General features: G+C 57.8%; 1 protein-coding gene and 1 pseudogene across 15 annotated transcripts in view; one reads left to right on the top strand and one right to left on the bottom strand.

Annotated features, from left to right (window-relative positions):
- The window catches only part of CAMTA1 (calmodulin binding transcription activator 1), a 784,924-nt gene that overhangs the window by 158,600 nt on the left and 602,246 nt on the right, over nucleotides 1–24,078 (bottom strand). The window lies entirely within an intron of this gene.
- Nucleotides 12,816–12,934, top strand: LOC120585967 (uncharacterized; annotated as a pseudogene).

The following is a 24,078-nucleotide window of genomic DNA, read 5'->3' on the forward strand; positions in this document are numbered from 1 at the left end:
TGATGATGGTGATGATGGTGATGGTGATGATGGTGATGGTGGTGATGATGATGGTGATGATGGTGATGATGATGATGGTGATGGTGATGATGGTGATGATGATCATCACCATCACCATTATCACCATCATCACCATCATCACCATGTAGCCCATTTGGGATGGGATGCCCCCCTCACCTTTCAGTGGGTGGTGGGCGAGGCCAGGGTGAATGCACAGTGCAGACTCGCAAGCTCATGGGAATTGCCCGAGCAGTTTGTGGTGATACAGACTCCAGGGCCCCTGCCCGTCTCTCTGTGGCCGGGGCCTGGGGATGCACATTTTCCATTAGTTCCTGAGGTGCTTCTGCAGCAGCCAGCCCAGGACTGCTGGGGACCCCCCGGTGCCAACAGCCCGCCCGCCTACTCCTTGCCTGCTCACCGGCCACCACCAGTGTTGACCACATCGTCCTGTCCTAGCCTTGCTAGGAGCCGGCCAGTACGCAGACCCGTTTCCTGTCGCAGCTCTGCCTGCCACTTGGTGGCCGGCGCGAGCTTAAGAAATTGCACGCCCGGTCAGGCGCTCCTTCTGCAGAGGACACCCTGGTCCTCCTCTCACGGTTCGCAGTCCTGCAGTCTCCCCTCGAGCTGGCCCTGCCCACACTCCGTCCTCATCACAGCCACTTCTCCCGTGGTTGTGACTGTCCTGTTTCTGGCACTGCCCTCTTGACCTCAGAGCCTGGCCCTTGATGCCACCAGCATAAGCGCCCTTCCTCGTCGGTGCTGGCTGGCTCCCTCTCCATCGGGTCACCTGGAATGTCACCTCCTCAGAGGGCCTTCCTCGCCCCGCTACCAGAAGCGGACCCCTACCCGCCTCTTACGTTCTGCCCTCTCAGGGCCCCCACCGCGGTCACTAGTTTGGCCTCATTTATTTACCAGCGGCTGGTTGCTCAGTGTCTCCTTCGTCCCGGATCTTGTCCCAGGCACTGGGACACGCAGGGGACCACGGTGAGTCCCAGATTTCACGGTTCCGCGATCACTTGCCTGTTTTTAGTCTTTCCCACCAACATATAAGGTCTTGAAGACAGGACCATTTTTAGGTCCACAGTGCCAGCTCCGTGCGGGCACAAGGGGTCCTCGGGAAGTCTGTCCTGGGAAGGACCAGACATGTGAAGCGTTCCTGGTACCAACTATGCAGATTTGGGCATCTGTCCCCTTCCCCGACCCAGCATAGAACCCACCGGACGTGGAAGGACATGTCTGGGCCCCTCAGCCCCACCCCTCATGTAGGTAAAGGGACCAAGGCTAAGGGGGGAAGAGACTTATTAAGTGTGACACAGCCTGAGGGGCCCAGAGCTCCCGGCCCCCAAGGAAGGCTCTGTGGTCTGGCGAGGCCGAGGTCTGGGTGTCACATTGGCCAGCGGCTGGCGGGCGGTTCGACGGGAGCTGGGCCGGGGTCTCTCTGGTATTCTGTGAGGTGCCTGGAACTCAGTGGGTGGGCCTGGAGCTCCCCTTAAACCCAGACCGGAAGCATAGCCCGGTTCAGGGAGGGGAGGGGATGTTCACAGTCTGCAGGCAAGTGGGCTTGCAGCTAAAGGGCCAGCTCCTGCCTCCCTATTGTCCTGGGGAACGGAAAACAAGAAGCAGGTGGGTGACGGGCTGGTCTTGGGAGGATTAACAGCAGATACAGACAACGCAGACAGACCTTCCCCGCGTCGGAGCGCAGCCTCGGCGCCAGCCTGAGTCAGATAAGCCATCTGAACGACATCACGCTACATCTTGGGTATCTTTGCAAATGGCAGCGGGTGACATCTCCGAAAAAGAAGAGATAACCTCGTGGGAAGTGCAGGCAGCATGACGGAGGAGTCAGGACCACCTGTCAGTGGGGCCGGGTAGCTGCGGAGGGCAGTGGAGGCGCTGGGGCCAGAGCCGCGCAGCCGCCCGGCGGAGGCGGAGAGGCGGGCAGGACTTTCAGAGCTGGTGGCAAACAAAGCTTAAATTACCCAAACTGCGTGGCCTTTCCCGTCTGCTGCTGCAAGCCGCTGATATCAAACTGAGTAATGCCTCTCCACAGTGCAGGGAAGTGCTGAATTAAACAGCTTAGTGCCTTTACATATTCAAACCAAGGCAAAACACCGTAAAACATGCGAGTAACAGTTGTCTAATGCATTCCTTAAAGTTTTTTTTTTTTTTTTTTTGGTTACATTAGCAGGTTTGGGGGGTGTCATCAGTGCTGGGCATGCAGACCTCAGGACGAGGCAGTTGTGAGCTGCTCATCTTATAGCAAAGATGGTGAGGCCTGTTCCTGGGGCGCAAAGCTTCCTCTGACCATCATCTTGGCCACGACCCTTTGGTGGGGGAAAGTCTGAGCGCCCCCCTCCCTAGGTGCTGTCCCCTGAGACTGGCTCGCTCTCCTGAGGAGGACACGGCCCCAGGCGGGCCAGAGGAGCCGTGGGGCCTAGGACATGGGACACTTGTGACAAACGCTTGTGGATGCTGCACCCACCGTGGTGTCCTTCGCCAGGCCAGGGTGCAGGCAGGGCTTAGGGTGTCTTCTCTCTGACCCATGGGCTATAGCCAGAGGGTCCTGTGAAGGACGTGGTGGTCTCCAGGGGCTGCAGGGTCCAAAGGGCCCTGCACGCCGAGCCACTGCCCGGTGGAGCCAGCTCTGCTTTGGGGCGCTCTGTGTAAGGGGCCTGCTGTCTCTGCTGCTCCGCCCATCAGCCCCCCCTCCTCCCAGCCCAGGGGGCCTGCTGGGGGGTGTGGGGGGGTGAGGGAGGGACCACGCCCATCTCCGGACGCCCCTGTGTTCCTGCAATGCAGGGCTGGGCAGCCGGCGCCCTCTGGTGCCAAGTGACTGGGAACCGGGAGGCCTCCGGCCCATGCTGCCTGCTGCCCACCAGCCTCGCTGCCTGTTCCTCAGCCCGTCTGTCGCCCCAGCAGGCCTCTGGAGGCTCCTCTGAGAGTGCTGACCTCAGCTCTGGTGGCCGAGCGGCCTGAGGCGATCGATAGCCAGCAGCTGCTGCCAGACAGGGCCGGCCTCCCCGCCCCGCCCTGGCTGGAGGAGAGTGGGGAGGTGCCCTTTACTTCCCACCTGTGCACCCCCAGCCACCACCTGGCTACGCCTGGGGTGTGCCTGGCCTTTCTCGAAGGCACAAATATGAAATGTCGTGGCCACTGTCACCCCGGAAGTGGACGGTGGGACTTTCGGCGCCGACGCTGTCCTGCACAGCTTCCATTAGCCACAGTTGCCAGCAACCCACATCGAGAGGGTCCTGTCCCCCAGGCCTCGTGGGTGGCTATAGTGAGGTCAACACCCCAGCCCTCCTTCTGGTCACCTCCAGCCCTGCCTGGCCCTGCTTCTCTAGGCCCCAGCTCCCAGCCTGCCCCTCTCTTTCTTCCTAGCAAACTGCCCGGCCTGCGTCCCATTGTCCCCCTGACCCTTTGCAGAGGCCACCGGCAGGTGCATTGGACTAACACTCCTGGGAAGGTTCATTAGCAAGCTAAACGGGTATGTTGGGGTGGGTGTGACCCTGGGTCTTAAACTCGCTGAAATGCACATCCGTGACCTTAGACGCTATCCATCGGGTCATGCTCCTCAGGGCCCTAATGGCCGGCGTCAGAAGCCTGGGCCTTTGTCCCGACCCAGATGGCAGTGTATCCTCAGGGCCTGACGAAGACGCAAACGGTTCCACCTCGTCCACTGGCTCATTCACAGAGGACGAGACTGAGCCCAGAGGGACAGGGCATGTCCTGTCCTGGGCCTGGTTCTCTGTCCACACCCCCGCAGGTCACCGGCAGGCTACTATTAGTCTCTGCTCGGCCTGTCACCTTCGTGGGCTCAGAGCCAGGAGCCTGGGCTGCGGGGTGAGTCGGCATGTGTATGTCCAGTGCCTCTGCCTCAGGGGACAAGAGGGGACACGAGGAGCAGTGGGGGCTGCGGGAACTGGTGGCAGGTCCCCATGAAGGCCTGCAGATACTGAGGCCCTAGTCCCCTCTCCCTCCCGGGGACAAGGGACCACAAGGCGGGCACCAAAACCCCTTCAAGGACAGAGGAAGAGGGTTACCCTCTTGCAGCCAGATGTCGAATCCCTGTTTACATCCACCAGCAGCCTGGGCCCCAAGTCACCGATGACATGGGAGGGAATATGCATTTATGAACAAAGAACCCCGCAAGTGACAGAAAAACCACGTTTTCCTAGCCAGAGCAGAAAGCCAGTCTCTCACCAAGAACCTCGACGTGTTTCAAAACTCGCTGAAAATCTGATTTGGGCTTCCTTCTAGAACTCTTCCAGCCGGGACCCCTGGCCTTGTCTGTCCCTGGACCTCCCAGAGGCTAGAGGTTCTGCGTAGACCCGCGGTAGCGGGGCTCATGCCTCGCCGAGGGCGCCAAGCTCATGAGCTCTGCTCCGGGCCCCCGGGGGGCTGCGTCATGAGACAGGCTTCAAGCACGCCTGGCGACTCGGGAACCCTCCGGGACAGAACCTCAACCCCTCAAACTGGTCTGTGGCTTTAACAGGCCCTCTGCACAGCTCCAGGCTTTGCTCAGGGAGAAAGTGTGAATGCCAGCGGCCAAGCTCCCCGCTTCCCTCCACTCCCTGATCCTTTAATCTGACACTATTAAAACTTCATTCCACTCCTATTGGCAAACCATCCATCACCGTCAGCAGGCAGCCTCTGGCTTCCAGGGCCCTGCGGGAGAGGGCGGCAGGTTGCGGGGAGATCGTGGCCTGATGAGGGCGGGAGGCAGGAAGGGCGCCCCTCCAGCTTCCCTCTCCTGGGAAGAGATCCGGGCTTGGGAGAGCTGGTGTGACCTTGAGAAGGACAGGGCTGCTAAGCCACAGACAGGAGGCAAGAGGCTCGTGTCTGGGGGGCAGAGACTGGCCCACGGCCCCCGAGAGCTGCCTCTCAGGGCCCTCTCAGTGGGGGAGGGCGGTGGCCGAGCCATGGGCACAGGTGGCGCCGTCGGCACCAGCTGCCGCCCCCTTCCTGAGCTGCAGACGTTGGGAGAATCGTGACCTTTCTCCCTGAGCAGCCTCTGAGCTTCCTGTCGGGCTCAGATCTCAGGCTCCGCTGTCCCTCTTCCCAAAGTCGCCACGGCCTCAGGCAGGGCCCAGCCCCCAGAGGGTAAATTACGAGAAGGCAGCACCAGCCCAGTGCCCACAAGATTATGGGTCTTTTTCTTAATTAAAAAAATCCAATTAAATTAAGATATCAGAACTAAATAACGCTCGCGTCATTAGTGCGACTTTTATCTTAATGACCACAGCTGCCAGCATCCTTCTTTAATTCTGATGGCCTCCTGTCACAGTGCCTGGGAGTGAGTGGGCCTTCAGTGGAGAGCGCCGGGGCCTGCAGACAGAGGACAGGTGGGCTGTGCCACCCCGGGAGCCCCAGCCTACCCTCTGTGCCTCGACAGAGGGCTTGAGCCTTGGCAGATATGGGGGCTGGGGCTTCCCTTCCCATCTCTTTAACTCCTGGGCCTTGACACCTTCCCCGCCCACCGCTTCCTGCCACGTCCAAATGGAAGTGCTGGTCATTCTGGTAGGGAATCCAGCCCCAGCTGGAACAGGCAGCAGGCCAGGGAGGGACGGGACCAGGCATAGCACAGGCCCCAGGTGGCCCCGCCAGGCCGGATGAGCGGGGCGCTGGGAAGCAGGAGATAAGAAGCTGCTGCAGCCTAATGGGCCCGAAGGGGATTTGAGTCCCAGGAAGATGGCTGGGGGGACACGGGGAGCCAAGCATGGCGGCATCCTGGTTATCACTCCGCTTCAGGACTTCCAGAAAGAGAGAGAGAGAGAGAGAGAGAGAGAGAGAGGCTGAGAGCTGGAGGCTGCACAGACGTGCGGCTCCTGGGGAGAAACGCTCACGGGGCCCGACCAGGCTCCTGGTCGCCCCCCTCCCACCCCGCTGCTCTGCCGCAGCCCCAGCCCGACCCCCACGACTCCACTGCCTCCCATCAGATGCTCAGGGGCCGAGAATGCCCTCGCCGGCACCCCAGACCCGACGCGCCTCCTGCTACCTCTTCCCCGCCCCGACATCGCGGTCTGCGGCTGCGAGCCCCCAGGGCGGGGTCGCCGTCCATCTCACTGCCCCCCTCGCCACCGTTCCCTGCGTCTCGGCCCGAGGAGGTGCTTGAGAAACATGTGGCACCCGACAGACCGATGGAAAAAAGCCACGCGATGGGTCGAATCTTCCCGTAGATGTCCTACCGTCTGAACGTGCAGGTGTGTGACTCGTCGATATTTTTAAAAAGCAATGACAATTACAGCTTTTCATTTGCTTTCCTGCTAAAAAATAAAGACCTATGAAGAAAGAGGCCGTGGAGCATCCGGACCCCAGAACCTCGCCACTGGGTAACAGCCGAGGAGTCTCAGGTCCAACCCTTGCTGTCCGGCCAAGGAAGCGACAGCTTGGGGGGACAGCGAGCTGGCCCTGCTGCTTGGCGGGGCTTGCTGCCCACCCCAGGCCTTTTACAGTCCCGCTTTTGGACGTGGTGGGCTCTGACAGGGCCCAAGGCCAGGCTACTCCATGTCCCAGGTCCTGAGACACGCCCAGGAGACAGACCAGGAGGAGGAGAAAATCCTCCTGGACCGGCTTGAATCAGGACCCCCAAATTCACGTCCACCCAGAAGCTCAGAATGTGACCCGCTGTGGACACAGGGTCGCTGCAGATGTAATTAGTTAAATTAAGATGAGGTGACACTGGATGAGGGCGGCCCTAAGTCCAACAGGACCGTGTCCTTATAGAAGGAAACGTGGAAGCGCACAGACATGCAGGCCACGTGACGACAGAGGCAGAGGCCGGAGCCATGCGTTACAACCGAGGGGAGCCTGCGGCCCCCCGCAGTGGGGAGACGCAAGGGGGCACCTTTCCCAGGGCTCTCAGAGGGAGCTCGGACCTGCTGGCACCTCGACCTTGGACTTTTCACCGCCGGAGCCAAGAGAGAATAAATTCCTGTTGTTTTAAGCCCCCTAGTTTGTGGAACTTTGTTACAGCATCTGAGGATGCTAATACACCCCCCAACCAGCAGTTAGGGAGGAGAGTGCCCCTTCACCTTTGAGCATCCCTCCACACTTACCAATGCTGGTTCTTTGCCCAAAATAGGGCATAGAGCCTAGGAGGTGGGTTAGGGGCACAGCTGCCTCTCCCTGGGGGCTGGGCCTTGATTGTCCCCTATAAGAGATGATTCCTGGGGATGAGGGCAATCGTGGAGCTCACAGGGTGGTTAGGGACTTTGCGGCAATACCAGCCTAGCTTGGAGCCTGGCTCTGCCCCTTTCTGTGTGACCTGGAAGCCACTGAGCCACCTGGGACCCCATCTGCTCGTCTGAGCAATGGGAATAAGCAGGAATATCTATGTTATAGGGTCACCAAGAGGTTTAGAAACCCACTGTGAGCATCTGCCAGGAGCCGCGCCCTGCACAGATGCCAGGGTCGCCCTGGTGGGTGTGCAGCCCAGGGGGAGATGCTCCTGGATCGAGAACCCACACCGGCTGAGGCTCATGCCCAGAGAGGGGAGCCTCCTCCCATGTGGACTGGAAGGCAAAGAAGGTGTGAGCAGGCTGAGGGGCAGGGCAGGTGGCCCAGGCGGATAGACAGGGCACACGTGAGAACCTGCAAGAGGCCAGGCTAGCAGGGGAGGCCGCGGTGCGTGGCCGAGATGAGTGTGGAGCAGACAGGGCCACAGGGGTCTCAACCTTCCAACAGAGGAAGGCTTCGAACAGGCGAGGTCGTGTGCACACGCGCGTGTATGAAACGGCCGGATCGGCGTGGTGTTTCTTGTGATTTTGTTTTTGGACAAGAATTCGGAAGGTCCAGAGCTTGACGACAGTCTGGGGGCAGCCCTGGCGAGGGTCTGGGGAAGGTGGGTCCGTCACGCCTCTTCACGTTCTGTTTTTCTGAAGCTTTGATGTCTGGGGCCCCACTGACCCTGGACAGGCCACGCCTCCCAGGACCAGCCAATTTCTAGAGAGAGTGAATAACTAGCAGCACACCTTGATATGCAAACCAGCTAATGCCCAGCCACACCCCACGTCCTCTGTGGGGCCACTGTCCCCTGCCCTCCTCAGCCACGGCAGGTACCAGACAACCAGGGGCGGCCCCCGTGCCCCAGAGCCTGCTGACACGATTCAAACCGGCCCCTCCCAACACTGCGACTGCCTCGTCTGTCCCTTCCCGCAGAAGGCACAATAAAGGGTGGTGTGCGCACTCAACCCCGCTCCCTCTGCCTTCTGACCGGCCCTGGTGCCTCCCTACATGGCCCTGTGTGGCATGGCGTGCTCCCCTTCCCTGGGGAACCGTAACAAACTATCTTTTCCATGGCCACCATCTCCTGATCTGCTGGCCTCACCAACCCCGAATATTCACAGAGTCTACATCTTAGAGGTGGGGCTGGCAGTTGGCTGGGGAAGTGGTTGGATTCGAGTTGTTTGGGAGACGAGATAGACAGACCTGGTGAGGGGAAGTGACAGGGTGGGTGGCACGGATAACTTCTGGGATTTGGGGGGATTCGAGCCGAGTGCTTGGCGGACGGGCTGTGGCCCTGGCTCATCCATCCTGGAACGACAAGGCACTGGGCCTCCAGGAGGGTGCAGCCCGGGCTCCCGGGGAAGAAGGGGGAAGGTGCGGGCCGCAGGTGGGCAGGGGGCCAGGAGGCCCTGCGGGCCCAGCAGGAGGAGGGGGGAGGGAGAGGCTGCCTGCTCGCAGAAGTTCTGGTCCCAGCTGCCCTCCTCAGCCCTGCCCACGTGCGCCCCAAGAAAAGCATCGCCGCTTTAAAAATGGAAACATGCTCCCTTGCTTTTCGTGGCACTTTCTGTCAATCAAAGCTGTCAGTTTCCTCTGGTTCTAAATAAGGGGGAATTCTGTGGGTCCCATAAATAGATTTCCAAGGCTGCTGGCCAATCTGGCCCCCAGAACAGACCTGCCTGTAGGTCTCCTGGGGCTGGTGAGGCACAGCCCCCTCTGCTGGAGGGCACCGGGGGCTGCAGGCGCTTGGGGATACCTGGAGGTTCACAGTTTACTGTGAGGTGCCAGCTTTCCCACATCTTTACCCAATGTTGACAGAGGCAGCTGAAAACTCCGTGAGCCTCCTTCTCGCCTCCATTAGCAGATTGCTTGGGGAAAAAAAAAAAATCTGAAAAATTCAGCTCTCAGACGTGGGCCCCACCATCTGGCTTGGGGAGGCTGCTGGGTTTTGATTTGTCCTAAAAGAGGTTTGGCTCCTGCTTTCGGGAGCTGGAGCGAGCTGAGAGGAGTGGCCCCAGGAGCTGGGACAATGCCAGAAGCTTAAGTCCCGGGGAAGGAGGAAGACCCCCCAACTCTAGTGAAAGGGGGCTGCCAAGGAGAGCTTGGGAGGGACCAGCCCGTGTGAGGCCGAAAATGTGAGGAAGAGAACAGGGCCAGAGACAGGCAGGCAGGGACACGGCACGCACCCCGGGTGGGCAGCGGGGACACGGCACGCACCCGGGCGGGCAGCGGGGACCCTGTGTGGTCACTGCGGCACCAGCCCCACACGCAGCAGTGCCGGGAAGTGTCCGGATGGACGTCCTCAGTTTCTCTAAAGGGCTGGTTTCCTCACAGTGACCCCTCCCTGCCAGCACGCCCACCTCTCTGCCACGGGACCCCGAATTCTCTCATTCGTTCATTCACGTGCTCATCCATGCATTTATTTGAGATGCTTCCTGCGTGCCGGCCACTCTGAAAGCCGCCTACAGTGCCCCTTCCACCCATATCATTTCCTGTGTCCTCACAAGCTGGAGGGCGGGTTTTCCGCAGAGACTTCCAGCTCAGCTGCTGCTCAGCGCCCACGGGCCCTGGTGCTGTCTCTGTATTCACTGGACTGCCACCTCCTGGCTCTTCTCCTCTGTGGTGGTCGCCCGGGCGCCCACGATTCCTGGGGCCAGGGCAGGAGCCTGGCCGGCCCTTCCTCCATCACTCCCCTCTCTGCTTTGCATTATGGTATCAGCAGGGGGCCTGAGGGCTCCTCCAAAGCCCAGGGCTTTCAAATGGGAAGTCGTGGAGCCAGATCTTACCTTCTTCTGTTAAAGGAAAAACCTGCTGAACTTGACCGGGCAGCGACCCAGAGTGGACGGGGCTCAGCGTGGCCGGGCCCGGAAGGCCAGGCGGGCCAGCTACTGGACCTCCTCCGCCTCCCCCCACACAGGCTAACGCTGCTGCCCCCTTCCTGGGGTCACGGACACACAGGATGGTCCATCGAACACCGTTTGGCTCCCTAGGTCCCAGGATGGGCACATCCGCTGCTGCAAGTGAACAAGACTGGAAGTGACCCTTGGGAAGACAGGGAAATGGAGCCATCCTTCACCCGACCCTCTGCCCGACACAGGGATCAGGGGTCTCGCCGTGGGATTCAGGGTCCAGAGATGCCGCCTCATGCGGCGGACGCATTATTCTCTTGGCTCCAGACTAAGTGATAGCAGGCCCCCAACAAATATTTGCAGGATGAACAAATTTAGGATAAAGTTGGACGAGCCCACAGCTGCATTTTATCTAAGCGCTTTCCATAACTGGACTCTTTGACAGTCCCAGGACGTCGGAGAGAAAACGGCCACCTGGTTTCTGACGCATTTGCTGACCACGCTCTGTGGAGCTCAGGTTGTGGGGGCATCGATCTGGGCACCTGGGATGTGGATGGGCAGGGGGGCTCTTTGGTAGCAGGAGAGGGTCAGATACTGTCTCCTTCCTGCAGTTACCCAGGGCCGACCCTGAAGATTAAAAAGGGCCCTGCGAGCCCCCGGTAGATGCCACAGCGCCCTCGTCATTCCGAACGGGCCTTGTTAGGGACTTGCTCAGTGTGCACAAGGCGAGCAGCAAGCCAGGAGGGCACCGGCAAAGGAAATGTAGTGTGAGCTAGAGAGCTGTGTGACCTTGACAAAAACGGTCAAAGATCACAAGAGCAGACCTACAACCCAGTACGGTGGACAACCAGGTGACTTCGGTGGTGCACGGTGTCCCCGTGTAATCACCAACGGTTACTAATTGTAATTATTAAATCTTATTTCTTTCTCATAATTACATGGTCGCCTGATCGATACGGGCGATGCTATCGATTACCCTAAGCCAGGGGTGGCTCGTGCAGGTCAGGTCGTCCCACACGTCCTGTCCTCCATCCATGGCAGACAATGCTAATCAATCACATTGCTTTCCCCTGAGCCTGGAGACTTCCCCGTGAGATGCAGAATCCTTCTGACCCCAGCGTTAAGGGTATATTGATAGGTGAGGCGGATGTCCCTGTGGCGGGAGATGGTGACAGATGTGAGATTGGTTATCGACAGGGAGACTGATCAAACGTGTAAGCATCTTCAAGGAAAACGAGACGGGTGTTTACTATTGGAGAAGATGGTTACAAAGATGGAAAGGGGAAAGCGAGAGTGAATTGAACGATGATTTTCAATCTATCGACCTCTCTACATAGAAATAAAGATGGAAATGCGTGTGTGTGGATGTGTACACACACACACACACATACACACACACACACACACATCTATAACACACACATCCCCAGCTCCATCCACTCTGAGGGCTGCGGCGCGGTGACATCTCTGTAACAACGCGCACACGCACGCCCAGAGCTGGACTCCTAAACACCGCCCTCCACTAGAAGGAACCGGGCTCCTCTGGAGAGATGGCTGATTCTGGAAAAGTTTACGATGTGCCTGGAACATCTTGTTTAGAAAGCAAGAACGTGCTTCGAGAACGACGGCCTTGTGTGCGACAGCTGGCATGGACGGTCACCGACAAAACCGGGGACAATCTGACTGTCAGAATAAATAACGACGGCAGTGGATTACAGCCCGTGGAATGTTAAAAGGATGTGTTCACCAAGTCGTAACCAAATAAATAAACTAAAAGGTTAACGAAGAATAGCATACTCGTATAGTCTTAACATACCTCCCGCAAAAATACTCATCACCTTTAAAGGGAAAAATTAACGTCACAGCGGAGAAAGAAGCCTCACAGACACCACCTTAGTCACGCGATCTGAGTGAGCGCGGCAAAACGGAGCCACTGTGCCCCCCGCCGGTGCCCCGCGTCTCTCCTGCGAGATTCCCGCCAAAGACGCACAGCCTGATCCTAATCGGGAACTTCAGAAAACTCAAATTCAGGGACAGCCTATGAAATGCCTGGCCCGCACTCCGCAGAGTGGCAAGACAGAGAGAATCAAGGACAGAGCGAAGACCGAAGGACACGCCCGCTGGACGTGACACACGGCGCTGACCTTCGTGGGACAGTCGGTGGGACTTACTGAGGAGTAGGTGACGTTCGCTGCCTGGTTTTAAGGGTTCTGCGGGGGTTACGTAGGCGAACGTTCTTGTTTGTGGGAGATGCACACCAACGTATTCCGGGGTGATGGGCATCCGGTTGCAGGCATTCAGCTGGTTTGTAAAAAAGTTTCTTCGAAGCGTGCTTCTAATTTTATAGTTAGTTTGCGATTGTGTCAAAATATGTGTGAAGAGGAATTTAAAAATTAAATTGGAAATTCCAAGAAACACAAATAAAATACCGGATAAGCAACTTATGATTTCACTTAAAAACGAGGTAAAACGAGACGAGAATAACCACGAGGATGCACATTTTGTTCTTCGAAAGGGAGACTCTGGCTGGATGGGAAGTTCTTTCCTGTGGCCTTCTCGGCCCCACGAGGTCACCTGCTGGTCCCTGGGTCTCATGAGAACGCTGCTTGAGACGCCCCGCCTGCACCCAGCGGGGGAGAACGCTGCATAACCAGGACCGGCTACGTGATTTGGGGTGCCCAGTGTGGAAAGAAAATGCAGGGCTTTTCTTGAAACTGAAAAGTTAACAGTTTCAAGAATGTGGCCTACGGCCATGCCGCCCTGAACGTCCCTGATCCTGTCTGATCTCGGAAGCTAAGCAGGGTCAGGCCTGGGTAATAGTTGGATGGGAGACCACCTAGGAAGACCAGGTGCTGTCGGTGTAAAAAAATAAAATAAAACATAAGGGATTGTAAACTGACAAGATCTTTATAATCTATGAGGTCAACCAAGGGTTGCCTCGCCTAAAACATTAAAAAAAAAAAAAAGAGAGAATTTTAAGAATGCGACAGCAGAGCATTGAGGCGCGCATGGGGCCCTGCGTGACCTTACGGGTCACACACCCAGAGTGGCTCTTCCAGCCACGTTCCCCGCTGACTGTAAGAACGGCCCTTTCGTAATACTCAGAGGTGAGATGCAAGGTTTCTGAAGGGTGGTCGTCAAAGTGTTACTTAGAACGCTGACCGCTGGGAGCCTCACAAACGTCCAACAAGAGAGAACGACTAAATAAATTACAGTATATCCACCAGATGGAATATTATACAGCCATTAAGAACCACGTTGTAAGGAGGAAATGTTGATATAATGGCAAGTGAAAAAAATGCCAAACGTTGAACTGTGTATATACTATGTCAATTTTATAAAAAAATTAATACCTGAGCATAGTTTGGCAGGAGATCTACCATCATATAAACAAGGTGATGGGATTATAGGTGAGTTTAATTATCTTTTTAATACTTTTCGGTATCTTATAAATGTTCTACTATGAGCATATCTAATTTTCGTAATTAGAAAAAGATTTTTAAATATTTAAAAATAATGTATTTGCTCGTTATAATGAGCCTGTTTGCTCTCGTAATTAAAAAATTTTAATAAAGACAAAAGTGAAAAAAAAAAAAAGCTGTTCATTCACATTCAACCAATATTTATGGTCCAGGCATAATACTTGCTTCTGGAAGGGCATAGAAGAACCGTGGGAAAGACAGACAGTGTCTGAGTCCCTGAGTTTATCGTCTCGTTGGTGAGGCAGAGGAGTAAACAGAAAAGCATTCCAGGGCCTCGCTTGGAGCTCTCTGCCTGGAATCCAGGGGGGCCCCCCAGTGGAGCAGGACCCCGAGTGAGGGGCCACCAGCGCCTGAAGCTCAGCCTGGAGGGGCAATCACATAACACTGGAGCAACAGCCCCGCGTGACTCTAATCGTGCACGTCGGGGAAGAGATTTGTTAAACACATGACTCTTCGATAAACTATAACTTCAAAAGCAATGGCAGGTTCTAAATAATCAATACCACACGGTAATAATTTCAAGCAAACGAAGATTTATATTCCATGCACCTCGAACAGCAATTACTTTATTCTTCGAATACACTTGGCGATCGCTGCTTTATTTTCGCTTAAACCAATTTGCTTTATTGACCGAATCGAGTCCAGCGCCCATCATACCAACCTTTCTCCCATCCTCGAACCCCGTGAATCGAGTTTACATCGATAATTATGACAAGGGTGGTGATCCATTCCTCCGAGCCCAGACCGCACTGACGGGCTCTGTCCGGACGCATCGCTTTCCCGTGGCCCCTTCTTCCAAGCTGAGGGGGAGCCCGCGCCGAGGCCGACTGTCAGAACGTGCGTGCGTGGAAGGGAGGAGCGAGAAGGGGAGAGAGGGAGGACGGGGGGACAGTGAGAGAAGCCGCCTGGGAGAAGAAAGCAGAGCAGAGACTCTCGGCCACGTGCCGTCGCCTCGTCCAGCTCAGCACAGGCCACGTGCCCTTTCTCGGTGAGAGGCCAGTGTGCAGGGGACCCGGCACCCGCAGAGGGAAGCTACTCACAGGTCACGCCATTGGCTCGAGACCGAGACCTGCTTCCTCCCTGTGGTGGGGAAGCGACGTGATGCAACTAATCGACTGATTCATTAAACTTCAGAGAGGTAGGTCAAAGCCTGTGTGATTCGGTCAATTAATCAAGGACCAGAGCTTCGCTTGCTGTTCGGACCTCAGCAATAGTGTTCTTGACCCTTTTTTGACTCTATAACTATCCCTCAGAAGCCTTTAACTTACTGCGTTTTTCATCCTCATCTGGTTCCCACCTGCACAGTAGGGAGGGCCAGCAATTAAGACCCGTGTGTCCGGGTTGGCGTCCCTAAGACACACGGGCGGGGGAGAGGGGACCCAGCCATCCTGCAAAGACAAAGCTGCACAGCATTTCCTGTGTCAGCCGCACATTCCCCTGCGAAGTGGGGATCTTCCAAACTCACGGCCGGGGGGCCAGGGAGCAGAGCGTGTGCCTGCATAGCTGCCTGCTGCCTCCCGCCCGCAGCCGGGGCCCCTGTTGTGGGTGGTGGGGTGGTAGGGTACAAGACACTCTCAGCTGGGACCTCAGAGATTTAGTGACAAGTCTCAAGGTCAGTCCTGCTCTTCTGGTGAAATTTGGTTCCAAAAGTGAACTCACCTTGCCCAAGCCCTACCTGTACTTTAGTTCTGATGCTGGTTCCCAGCCCGGGCCTCCAGGGCTGGAATTCCTGTATGTCCTCCATCCATCCATCCATCCATCTGTCCATCCGTCCATCCGTCCATCCATCTATCCATCTGTCCATCTGTCCATCCATCCATCCATTTGTTCGCTCATCTATCCATCTCATCCGTCTTCACCATCTATCATCTCCATCTGCCTCGTCTGCCGTCTGCCTCCATCCATCCATCCATCCACACAGCTATCCATCTATCCTTTTATCCATCTGCCCACCCATCCATCTAATTAACAATTATTCATCGATTCCCAACTAAGTACCACACACTGTCCTAGGCACTGGGGACGTGAGCAGGAACCAGGCCCATGGCTATGACAGTGGGTCAGATCGTGTCGGCAGAATCGCAACACGCAGAGCGGTTTGCACAAAGTTTGCTGGGCGGATGCAGGGTCCAGAGGAGGGCACGACCAGATCTCTGGGAAGCGAGGCTCCCTGGGGGGTCAGCTGCCTAGCCAGGCTTGGGCTACAGGCCTCCGGGCCCCGCCCATGGCCTCCAGGCCCCGCCCTCCCGTTCTGCCCTCACCCTGCCTTGCCAGAGTGTCCACGAGACCTTGGGGGTCGGCTCAGCCATGCAGACACAGGCGCGAGCGGCATGGGCCAGTACGTGCAAGAACAATGGCCTGCGAAGCGGATTTTGCACGTTGAGCGCGCAGGAAACAGGCCGCACAGGCCATGCGGTGTACACCCCAGGAGGCGCCATTCCCGCGGACGGCGACATGAACGTGTCCCCTGGGGATGGCAGTGCAACAGCCCCGTGAGGAATATTCTTCATTCCCACGAAGAAATATGCTCTGCACATTTCTCTTGAAATGCATGGCCCGCTTGCTCCATCTTTCATTTCCCACTTTTGAAAGAAGCCTGGGTCGAGGGAAATATTTCTTTAAGAGAAACCACAGTGCAGGCGCCGTGAGTAATGGTGGCTGCTCCCGGGCAGGGCGCTGGGGAGCCAGCCCCGAGGGGTGCGGCCCCTGGGGTGGGGGGCGGGGGCAGGGACAGTGGCTGCTGCCCGTTGCTGCCCTGTGGGGCTTTAGGCCAATGAGGCTCGGTCTACTGGTTTTTCAAGGAATCTGAGTTTTCGTGTGAAATGTACAGATTTTTATATGTTGCTCAGATCTTTATGAAACATGATGTAAACTAAACACACCGCCAGGCCTGAGGTTCCATGTTTGCCCCCCCGGCCCTGGAGGGTGCAAGCCCTGTGGATTAGGACACCGTCATCCCAGGAGGAGCCCTGAGCAATGTCAAGGGCGTCAGGGGCACAGAGTGGGCGGGGACCCAGGATTCAGACCCCTTTCCCGGGGACTTGCTAGGAAGTGGCCGCTGCTCTGAACTTCAGTATACTTGGGGGAGGTTCAAAAGACTGGAGGCCTGGGGACCTTATCCTCCTCGAGTAGAAAGTCGGGGTTCGCCTGCACTGGCAGCTGTTGGGTGTGAGCATGGCCTTGCACGGGGCGATGTGCCTCAGGCCACCCCCCCCAGGGCCCAGCGCCCGCCACTGCCCAGGCCACCTCTGCACGTGCTCGCGAGGGGCCCGAAGCCAGAGCTTCATTTGCTGCGTGGGGAAACTGCCTCTGAGGGCAACGAGACCGAAAGACGAGGAAGGGTTTTTTTTTTCCCTCTAAAATAGAAGAAAATAGGAAATGATCTCTCAGACAGGAAGAGGTTTTTCTTTCTCAGGTTGAGCTGGGAAAAAAGAGAGGAAAAAATTCTGCCTTCCAATTCCCAAAAGGCTCCGCTGAACCTGGAGTTTCTCTTTGAAAAGCTCATGGTTTTGGGGCATTTGCTGAATAAAATCATCCCAAATTAAAATCTCCTTTCTTTCCAGGGGCTGGAGAATGTGTCTATTTGTCTGGGACTAAAGGATTTTAAATCGTTTTACGAGAAGAGATTCATCAGCGGGGACAGGCCCGGAAGCTCGCGGGAAGATACCGCTCAGTGCCCGCATCCTGGCCCCCCTCCCTCGGCAGAGAGGCCCCTGGGAACGGGGTGGGCCCGGATGTGTCCTAGGTCTGGCTCCTGGGAGGCAGCCTCATGGGCTCGGCCCTCCCTCCATCCACCCGAGGCCTGGCCGGGACCCCGTCCAGCTGGTGGAAGCCGAGCTAGGGCGGGAGAGCCCCCGTGCAGCCTGGCCGTGCTGCGTGCTACGGGGGTGGGGGTGGGGGTAGTGGGGGGCTCTGACCACGCCTCAGAAGCCAGAGGGGCGGGGCTCCGTGTGTCTGAGGGCCACTCTCAGAGGTGGCTGAGGCTGATGGAGTTGGAGGCCAGACGGGGTTGGGGCTCAAAGCATCCTTCGCGAAGTGGGGGTATGGGGGACACTTTGCTGACTGCTGGAGTGGGGGCACTGCTGGCTGGGACCTGCCGCCCGGCGGACAAAGGATCGCAGGAAGAGTGTCCTTGTCACAAACAGGCCCACTGCCCCAGCTGCTTAATCATGCTTCGCCCACAAACGAGGGGCGATGCGTCTCCTTGCTCAGGCCATGCTGCATGTCAGCTGGGGGAGGAGCCGCCCACTGCAGCTGCTGCTGAATGTCACCTCCTGCCTGTCCCTGGGCACCTGCCAAGCAACCACTACCTGGCTGGAAGAGGGGCCTCCTCCCGACAGTGAGGCTGCAGGGAGGGAGGCTGGGCCCAGCGCCACCCCACCAAACAACCCGATGGCCAGACTAGTCCAGGCAGTGTCTGAGACAGCAGAGGGACCTGGAGGGACTCAGCGGGCCAGTGAAGGAGACCCTGACGCTCGGGGTCACTGGGGATAGCTCAGGGGACAGTCGGGGAAATAGGGTTTCACTGTGCAGGCCGAGGGGAAGCACTCGGGGTTGAAGGTCCTGGGTGGACCTGCTGCTTTAGAAAGAGCTTTCGTGGCTGCTCAGTTACATGACGTGTCGTGGCCCCAGACACACCCACACGTCTGCTCTGGTGTCCCACAGAGACAGCCCTGCTCCTCACACACTTGGCTGGAGGGACCAGGAGCCTATGCTCAGCCCTGCCTCTCCCCAGCCCCCAGCAGCCCCACCATCTGGGAACGGTGGCCACGCCACTCACAAGGCCCGCCCCGCCCAGGGAAACCCGTCCTAATCCTGGGGTCTCCGCCTGCCTTTCCTGGAGCACCTGATGGCGCCCAGCCGGGTGAGAGGGAGCCCGCGCCAAGGCCAGCAGCCAGCAGGTCTGCAGAACCTCAGGGGCCTCGCGGCCTCCTTCCCGTCCTTCGGTTTGCCATGAAACCCTCCCCACCCCGAAGTGCTGAGTCAGACGCTGCTACTTTGTAATGAAAACGATTGACTTTGCATGAGAATATCCAGCTACCTGCCCCTTGGGAGCCTGTCGGGTGGGGAGGAAGGGGTTTGGCAGGAGAGCCTGTCACTAGACTCAGATTGTGGGGGCTGGAGGTGGGGGGTGGGAGGGGGATGTCTGCCCAGTCTGCCCCCCCAGCGTTTCCTTATATTTAATACCAGGCGAGGTTGTTCCAGGCCAAGTCTATAAATAAAGGATTTACAATTAAGATTGTTAGCATCAGGTGGAACTTAAACTTGGTTGCATGAGCAGAAATTGCCGTACAGTGTGCTTTTTGTTCTGATTTTAAAAATAATGACCAGAGCACGTGAGAGCTGCCTGCCAAGAAATGCCGTTCCTACACCTGGTTCCCATGGGGTAGGCGCCTCTTTGAACGATGCCTGTGGCTGGCTGAGGCCCCACCTCCTGGGACCCTGAGCTGTGACCATGGGAGGGGTTGGCACGGTCAGCTTCTCCAGGCACTGCCCCGAGCCAAGCCTGCGCTGGCTTGTACTGTAACAGCCCACGGGTCTCTCCGGCTTGCAAACGGTGATGCATTTCCCAGTCCTGTGCCCGAGAAAGTACTGTGGGCAAAGCCCCTTTGCCCACCTCTCGTAAGTGACCAGCCACCCCCCGGAGGCCCTCAGATCCTCACTTTAGGATGATGTCTTAGAAGCCCGAGCCCACACACTCCTCCGTGAGGAGCAGCCTGCCCCAGCAAACCAGCAAGCTTCCGTAAGGACGGGCTGTGACCCTCGTCCTTCCAGGGGCTGCCGGGGGTGCCTGATGTTAGAAGATGCGTGCCAGCCAGTCGGAGCCCAGTGTCACCAGTCGGAGCCCACAAAAGTCGCCAGTCGGAGCCCAGTGTCACCAGTCGGAGCCCGTGTCGCCAGTCGGAGCCCGGTGTTGCCAGTCGGAGCCCAGTGTCGCCAGTCGGAGCCCAGTGTCACCAGTCATTCACCCATCTACCTGCCCATCTACTCATTCACCTGTTCACTGACGTAACTCCTCCTTCGGGCTCAGCCCTCACCCCCGGCACGGGCTGAGCGGGGCACTGGCTAAGGGTCCCAGCCACCGCTCTGTCACCTGACTCCCCTGCTCGGGCAGAATTTCCTCTCCACATCGCTCTTTCTTTCATTCTCTTTCTGTCTTCCTCACTTTCCTTCATCTTTCCCAAAACGGAGGCGGACGAGTTGACAATGGGCAAAGGCAAGCCTGCTCGAAGCGCCCCCGAGTCAGGCTCCAGGACACGCCATCCAGAATCCTTTCGCTGACCTTTCTCTAAAACCGAGGACTGCTGGAGCCTCAGACCGAGGACTGCTGGAGCCTCAGACAGGCCCTGCGAGGCCCCCGTTTGGGCACCGGTGGCATTCTGGGGTCTCGGGCAGGAGGAAGTTGGAGGCTCGGCTGGGGATTCGGCTATGACTGTCCAGCTGCTGACATTTTGCAGCCAGAGCCGGATGCTGCAGGGGGGACAGGTGCAGAATGAAGATGGGGGATGTCAGCCAGGCAGGGGCGGCAGGCATCCTCGGGGTGAGTGGGGGACGCAGAGGGGGTGGGGAGCAGGCAGTGGCACCCCACGGGGTAGTGCCTCAGGTCAGCTTAGCTGCTTAGGAGGCTGGTGACTAGAACTTGTTTAAAAGGAAATGGATTTCGCACGAAACGTGACACAAATTTATTTGGACAATTAATACACCATTTTAAGCCGATTCTCTTCCTCGGAGGCCTCCCCTGTGGGGTCCGCAGCCCACATGCTCTCCTGACGTGGGCGGAGGAGGCTCTGGGGTGTCAGGGAGGGTTTAATCCCTCCCCCTCTAAGATGGATGTTCTGAGTGGGGTGTTGGTGCAAACTAAAAATAGCCTTGCGGCCAGCCTCGGCCTCCAGCTAGCTGGGGCTTGGGGAGCATTACATGACTCTCACGTAAGGGAAAGACTAATGGATTTCTTCCTTGAGGCAATTAAAAAGTGATTTGTCACACACCAAGATGTATGGCTTTGTGTTGGCAGATTGGAGGCTGCAGGAGGGCGGGGTGCTGGGTGCTGGGGAGGGGTCCCCAGGGCTCCCAGCTACACATGGGTGGGGGCTGGGACAGGGGCCCCCAAGGCTACAGGCCCAGCTCTCTCTCAAAGCCTTTAGGCTTGGCCTCTGCAAAGGTCCCTGCCCTGGCGTCAGGTTGAGCTGACCTTTTTCCCACTTCTCCTCCCCCTGGAAAAGTCTGGGTGTCCCAGCGGCGCCCCACTCTGTCCATGCCCTCCCTCACCTCTCTGGCTTCCCAGACAGGGGAAGGGCCGAGCTCCGGCTGTTCCCGCCCCCTCTGCAGGTGCCTCTCTCCAGTCCTGATGCAGCCTGCCTTGGGGAGGAAGCTGTGGAGCATGAGTGAGGCTCAGCTGCCTCCAGACCCTGTCTAGGCCCCTCACTCCCGCCCCCGAGGGAGTCCCCTGACACAGGTGTTTCAGGGAGGAGTGCAGGTGCATGCTCTCGCCCTGCTTGGACCCCAGTGAAGGGCCTGCCCTGAGGGGAGGCTTGGGACATTCAGGGGCAGGCCAAGAAGTTCCGACTGGTTCTGGGTCCAAAGCTCACAGCTGGGCCGTCCATTCCCGCCCCGCACCTGGACAGGTCCGTTCCTGCCGCACACCTGGACAGGTCCCATTCCCGCCCCGCACCTGGACACAGCAGCGGTGTCAGGAATAAGTCCAACCACATCCACCTTACTCGTTTTCCTCTTGACAGGTTCGGAACCCAGCGGGGAGGCCAAGGTCATTATCCTTCCCACCGAGCCCTGGATTCCTGAGTTGTAGACGCAGCCCTTCCTTTCCCAGAGATCTGCCAGTCCTGGCCCCCAAGGACTCCTGGGGCCTTGGGGTCACCTTCACCCTGGCGCCCTCTGCACCGCCTCCCTGCCGAACTTCCTCTGCCATCATCCTGCTCTTTCTTTAGTGACCAGGCCCCTGCCGGGCTGGCTGGAAGGCAGGCACTGCCTCCCAGGACTCCAGCGACAAGACGGAGGTGGCCAAGCCCCAGGATCCCGAGCGGCTTTCGACACTGGGCTGGTGAACCTGCTGACCGAGCCGTGGATTGGGAAAGCAGCGAGAGGATGGGCTGGCATGGGTGTCGGTCGGTCTCGGGGCGGAGGGCGGGCATAGTGGGCAAGAAGGACCCACTGAGATTCTGAAGCCACACAGGAAGGAGAGCCCCTGCGTGGACCCGGGGGTGGGCTCTCCGTCAGCTGGCCATCGCAGCACCTCGGTGAGGGCCGGGAGTCCCCATTTCCGGGGTCACCTGACCCCCTTTCCTCCGCCCCTTCTTTTGCTCTCATTTATTTATGACATTGAACCCCTAAGACCGCCATCACTGGAAGCCACAAGAACGCCAGCAGTTTGGGGCATTTCATGGATGGGTTTAAAAAAAAAATAACTTTCACCCATTCTGAAGCCAACGTCCAGCCCGAAGAGTCTGTGGCTGCCCCAGATGGACACTCAGACAGGCGGTACAGGGACGATCCATTGGCTCGTAGGTGGCCCACCCTGTCAGGGCCCCTGACGTCCTGGGGCCCGCAGACACGGCATGGTGGTGCTTCGCCAATTCTGCGATGCGGCTCCAGGAAGCCCTGTGCTCTCAGAGGCAGCTCGGCCTCAAGGCTCTCAGAAACACAGAGGCCGAGGACCTGCATCGGAGTCCCAGGCCAGGGGAGACCCCTCTCCTCAGAGCCCCCACCAGGCTCAGGAGCCCTGGGCATGCCTCGCCCGGGCCTGCAGGCCTGGTGGGCCCCGCTTCTCTCCTGCCTGGACCGGGGATCCCCTCTCGGGGCCCCTGGAAAGTTGCGCCTCTGTGCAGATCTGCAGCATAATAACAGTGGCTGGCATTGCCTGGCGCTGTGCTAAGTACATGTTAGTACGTTCAATCCTTCCAGCCACCCTGTGGGGTCGGAGCTATGATGACTCATCCCATTCCACAGATGAGGAACGTGAGGGCCGGAGAGGCCGAAGAATAAAGACTTTGAAACGTGGGAAGACGCGCAGTAGCACCGAGTTCAAAAGTATGACTTTCTCTTAGAGTGTCACTCCGAGGCGCCCTGACCAGGGCTTCCCTCCCTCCTCCTCTCTCCCTCCTCCTCCTCCCTCTCTTCCTCCCTCTCTCTCTCACCCTCCCTCTCTCTCTCTGCTCCCTCTCTCTCTCCTCTTCTCTCTCCCCTCTCCTCCATGTCTCCTACTCTCTCCTCTCTCTCTCTCCTCTCTCCTCCTCCTCTCTCCTCCTCCTTCCACTCACCCCTTTTCATCTCGTGACCTTTTCCTGAAGTTGTGCTGCAGATATTCTAGTGAATAAAACAAATCCGCGTCCTGTTCGCAGGAGAGGAGATGATAATGCACCCTCCACGAGTCCCACCGTGTGCCCGGCACACAACACCCTGGCACTGCCCCTTACCAGCTGTGTGGCCCGTTAACTTCTTTAACTTCTCGGGCCCTCAGACCCCCACGCGTAATGTGCCTGCACGTGCTGCTGGGAGGGCGCCTGGCTTGGCACCTGGCTTACGCTGGACGGTGACATGTGTGAGGCCCCAGAGCTCTGTGGAGGGGGCTTGGTTTTCATAAGTCATGGGGAAAAAAAACGTGCATCCCTATCTGCTAGGGACCGACCCGAGTGCCACTCCGAGCAGAATCAATAGACTAAATATTTAATAATAAGCCGCCGAAAGGCACGTCGGTCAGCTCGACACATCGGTGCCACACTAATAACAAACTGCTTCTTAAATTATTAGCCTCGGTCCCTTTCCTGAAGCTCTGGTTCGCTTTGTAACAGGGTGGGAAAAAGACGAGCTGTGGCCAGCTGCGGCCCGAGAGGCTTGCACACTCGAACCCCCGTTGGTGGCCGCCACAGGTGCGCGGGTGGGTGGGGGGGTGGGCGGAGCTGCTGAGGCTCCACTCAGCTCACAGGGCAGGAGGGAGCCGCCAGGTGTGGGCCTGGTGGGCAGGTGGCCCCGTGCTTGGGACTTCATGTCCAGCTTGTTCTGGACACATTCCAGCATGTGGCCCCCTCGGACGACCTCACTTCTGGGGCCCGTACTGATGAGAGCAGACGTTTATTGAACACCTACTACATACGGGCTTTACATTACATTCCGCCATTCCATTAAAACCCAAACATCCTTGGAGGAGAGACTGTCTTCCTTATTGCTACAGACACAGAAATAGAGGTTCCTTGGCCAAGGCTGGGAGCTCATAAGGAGCTGATGTGGGATTTACACCAAGGCGAGTGGGACCCGTAAGTGAATGCTTGTGACCTGTGCACAGAGATGTGTCACGGAGCAGCGAGGGACACGGGCTGTGGGCCTGACTGCATGCTTCAAACCCCAGTTCGCTCACACCCTCATGGGCCCTCAGGTGAGTTACTTAAGCTCTCTGTGCTCCAAGCGGTTCAACTATAAGATGGAGTTATAGTAATGCCACCTGTCTCGCAGGGTGCTATAAGGGTTGAGCCAATGGGCTCTAAATAGGGTTGGCACAGGGCCAGGATGAG

The sequence above is a fragment of the Pteropus medius genome, unplaced genomic scaffold (genome assembly GCF_902729225.1).
Source record: "Pteropus medius unplaced genomic scaffold, Ma_sr-lr_union100, whole genome shotgun sequence".
Lineage (NCBI taxonomy): Eukaryota > Metazoa > Chordata > Mammalia > Chiroptera > Pteropodidae > Pteropus > Pteropus medius.